The sequence below is a fragment of the Terrapene carolina genome, unplaced genomic scaffold, assembly GCF_002925995.2.
Source record: "Terrapene carolina triunguis isolate 2854851 unplaced genomic scaffold, T_m_triunguis-2.0 Scaffold31651, whole genome shotgun sequence".
Lineage (NCBI taxonomy): Eukaryota > Metazoa > Chordata > Testudines > Emydidae > Terrapene > Terrapene triunguis.
The window spans coordinates 135,576-140,250 of NW_020696002.1; positions in this window are offsets into that span (position 1 = coordinate 135,576).

Genomic DNA, 4,675 nt, shown 5'->3' on the forward strand with positions numbered 1-4,675 from the left:
CAGCAAATTAAAATTCAGCAGCTTCAGATGGCACACAAGTTTAACATTACTGTTGAAAAGTACTTTTTATATGTCATGTGTGATGGGTTGTCACCCCGGGGCATAATCTGGCAGCCATGGGAACCACTGTGCCCCTCTATGACACACAGCTGAGCCAGCCCTGATCACCCTGTTCTGTTGGAGATTTACAGCCAGCCTCACTAGGCCCTGTTATCACCCAACACAACAGCAGGTGGAGCCACGCACTCAAACTGAGCTACCTGAGCGCAAACAGCAGACAACAGCCTATTTCTCATCTCCCCAGGCATGCGCACACACATACACTTTGCTCCCCTGCTCCCCACTGGAGTATAAATCCAGCATTATACTGGCTTACACTGCACAGGGATCTGTACAAAGTAAGCTCATTAATATGTTTGCTCTCCACTTGATGTGGGAAGGATATGCAACCAGCTTGTGTTGACCACGCTGAGATATTTCCCCAGACACTTCACTCAAAGGCACACTGGTTTAGATAAAGCAAAAAACAAGTTTGTTAACTACAAAAGATAGATTTTAAGTGATTAGCAAATAGATCAAAGCAGATTACCTAGTAAATAAACAAAACTGCAAACTAAGCCTAAAATACTGTCAAGATTGGATATGAATTAGCAATTTCTCATCCTGGCTGATGATACAAGCAGTCCACCAGGTTTCCATACACGGGCTAGAAACACTTCCCCCAGTTCAGTCTTTTATTCTCAGGTGTTTCCAGGAGTTCTCTTTTGTGGGGAGTGAGGCCTCTTGATGATGTCACACCCCACCTGATATAGCTTTACCATATGGCAGGAAGGCTTTGTTCCAAAAACAGTTCCCAGCCCAGTTTGTGGAAAATACAGATACCCAAAATGATGTTCAGTATCATGTGATGTGGTTGCATAACCTCGCTGAGTCATAGCAGCCATTACTTACAGGCCAGCTGAAACGTTTACAGGAAGGCTAAGCTGTTCCACAGCCCATTGTCTTTGTTGATGAGCCATTAGACTGTCTAGCTTCACCATTGTTGTACCTGAAAGATTAGCTGTGGATGTTTTCCAGAGTAAGCACATTTGAAATACAGATGCAGAGTCAATATTCATAATTTCAGATATAAAAATGATACATGCATGCAAATAGGATAATAATATTCAGCAAATCATAACTTTTCCAATGACACCTTACATGACATATCTTCTACAAATGCTTTATAATTATGTTATAAAAATATCATAATGATAGCACTATGATGAATGTGGGGTGTAGTGTCACAGCATGCATTAACCTAAAATTGGTATTCTTGGAATTCCCATTATAAAGCAATGATATATTCAAATGTGGACCATAGCTGTGATTTGATCTTTCTGCTGGAGGAATATATAAAAAAGTGAGACATTCCCCAGAAAAAAAATCACTAAAACACATATTTTTAAACAGCTTATCATAAACTTTTCAGAACTACAAATTGTACAATCAGTCCACCAAACAGTCCATCACTGGCTAAAGATTATAACCCAGGTTTTGTTTCATTAAAACTCATTAAAAAACAATATATTTACCATTCTTTCCACAGTAAATACACAAAAATTTTTAACACAATCCTAGCTATGGTGTAACTACCACTGCACCCTAATCCAGACAGAGTCGAGTCCCCAGTTATGTTTTGTTTCCATGCCCAGTTGTATCAGTTCAGAGCAGTGACAATATGTGAGACTCTCTATTGCAGAGGGTGGGAAGAAGGATCATGGGACTAATGTCCCAGGTTTGGAGGATTACTAGGCTCTATTCCCAACTGTGGCACTGACTCACTGTGTGATCTTTGGTAAGTCCCCTCCTGTCTGGGTGCCTCAATTTGCCCCTTCTAAAGCCAGGGCAAATAACATCTGTGTGCTTCATACAGGTGTTAATAACCAGCGCAAATCTGAAAGCAGACATGAAAATGACAACAAATCAGGGTGTGCTCAGACCCAGTTTCTGACCCTACAATAACAAAGCAGCACGTGCAGCCCCAGCACCTGAAAGACAACCACAAATTAAACAAGCCAGTGTACAGAAGAAGCAACATTATTGCAAACAAACGAACTGTGATGTTGCACTCCATAATGTCTTATGAAAATATGCTCATGAGTGTAAATATGATGTAACTGAAATATGGTTTATGCAAAAGGTCTCTTGTAAGGTATCACTACAAAGGTTATGATCTACTGAGTGTGTTCATCCCATTTCTTTGCATGTATTATTTTTATGTCTGGAGTTAGGAGAATAAGATAAACTTGTATTACTGATGTAAACATGTTAAGTGGAAGCCATTAAGGGTGCTTCAGAATCAATCACCTGTAAATGGCTCTGTTTAATTGCAAATCTTCTGGGGTACATGGGGGCCATCCCTGAAAGAATGGAGACTAGGGGTCTCACAGGACATGTGACCACACCACATGATACTGGAATCCATCTTAAATGTGGTACTTTTCCATTTAGAAGGAGAGGTGGGGACCCAGAGAGACAAAGGATTCCCGCCTTGTGCCAAAGCTGTAAAAGGGGGTGGAGTAGAACAAGAGGGGTTCAAGTCATGAGAAAGCCCCTGCTTTTCACCTAAGATGCCTGCTGGAACTTACAAGAACTGTACCAGGGGAAAGGGTTGGGCCCAGACTAGGAAGGAGTCTAGTCTGTGAACGAAGCTTATTGGAACAACTCTGAGGGTGAGATTTTACCTGTAAACAGTTTCTTAATGTATTAGGCTTAGACTTGCGTATTTTATTTTATTTTGCTTGGTAACTTTCTTTGTTCTGTCTGTTATTACTTGAAACCAATTAAAGCCTACTTTTTATACTTAATAAAATCACTTTTGTTTATTGATAAACCCAGAGTACATGATTAATACTTGGGGGAGAAAACAGCAGTGCATATCTCTCTATCAGTGTTATAGAGGGCAGACAATTTATGAGTTTACCTTGTGTAACCCTTCTTCCAGGCTGAGTTGATAGCAGCAAGGGCCGGGTTCAGTACATAGGCATCCCCTCCCAACAATGTAACGCAAAACCAGCTCGAGCCCCCATCCAGTGACCTGGAAAAATCTTACACACACACCTGGGCGCCTTGAAGAGGCAATACTTCCCCTCGCAAGCACAGAGTCTTGATGTAGCAGAAAATGTTTAATAACATGAGGTAAATGACACCAGGATTAAATTGGGAAAACACCACAACTAGAGTGCACAGACAAAACCATGAACGAAGACCCACCCCAGCAAATTGGGCCGTGTCTTTTCCCTTTGGTCCTTGAGTCCAGCAACCCAAAAATCACCCAAAGTCCCAAAACCCAAAAGTCTCTGTCCTGGGTCAGTGCAGCCCCAGAGTTCAAAAGTTTATCTGCAGAGTTTTACCCCCCCCCCCAGCCTGTGTGGAAAGGGGGGGCACGCGGGGTGTTAAGGGCACCTTACGTGGTTCGAGGCCGACTGCCCCGCCTCTCCATGGGGTTCTGCTTCCACCTTCACCACAAACTGCTCCGCTCTACCAGCCACTCTGCTCCGCTCCTCCAGCCGTCCCCCGCAAACTGCTCAGCCCCACTCCACTCTCTGTTCCATTGGCTGCTCCAACCATCCCACAAACTGCTCCGCTCTGCCAGCCACTCCGCTGAACCAGCTGGCCCCACAAACTGCTCCACTCACTGTTCTGTGGTCCGCTCCAACTGTTCCACAAACTGCTCCGCTCTGCCAGCTGCTCTGCGAGCCGCTCCAACTGTCCCCACAAACTACTCCGCTAGCCCCTTAGCAATATAGATTCAGGACCCCCCACTAGTTAACATAGCACTCAGTGATCTCAGCTCTTAGCAACTTCAGCTTGTAGTAGGGTAACCCCAATGCTAGTGTACCATTGGCCCAAAGTGAATTCAGCTCAGCAGCCTGTAATTAGAATTCTAATAGAATCAAAATTAGCTCTGACATTTAACAGTGGAGCGAGGCAGTGGTACAATTGGTGTTTCAGGCTCACAAGGTGGACACACCAACAGGTACAAATACCCACCCCCAAGCCCCTCTCAATTCACTGGGTTGTGGAACCTATGTCCCTTGTCTAGCAAGTGCTACTTAGTTGATGGTGAGTCCCTCTGTCATACAATAGTTTCATTGTCCTTGATTCATATAATCAGGGTAACGACACCTTATTCCTCTTGCCCCAATAACAGATAAACTGGGGATCCCACAGCTGCCAAAGTGACCATATGGGGCTGCTGTAGGCTCATGCTAGGCAGGGTGGGTGTGCCTATGTAAACAAGATCAGCTCCTGAAGTTCTTTTCCACACTTGCCACAATTCACCACCAGATGTCAGAGTAGAGCTCATCCTGACTCTGCTTACACTTGTATAAGCTTTATACAGAGTAAAATGGATTTATTTGAGGTTTGGATCCCATTTGGAGCTGGGTGTCTGGGTGCTGGAGATTGTTAACCTGCTGAGCAGTTTTTAATTAAAGTCTGCAGCTTTGGGGGCATGGACCAGACCTGGGTCTCTGTTGTAGCAGGCTAGCGAGTCTGGCTCAACAAGACAGGGTTCAGGCGTCCCAAGCTGGCAGGGAAAACGGGCTCAGAGGTAAATTCAGCACATCAGGTGACAGTCCCAAGGGGGTCTCTGTGACCAAAACTTGTCACACAAACAACATTGTAAAAC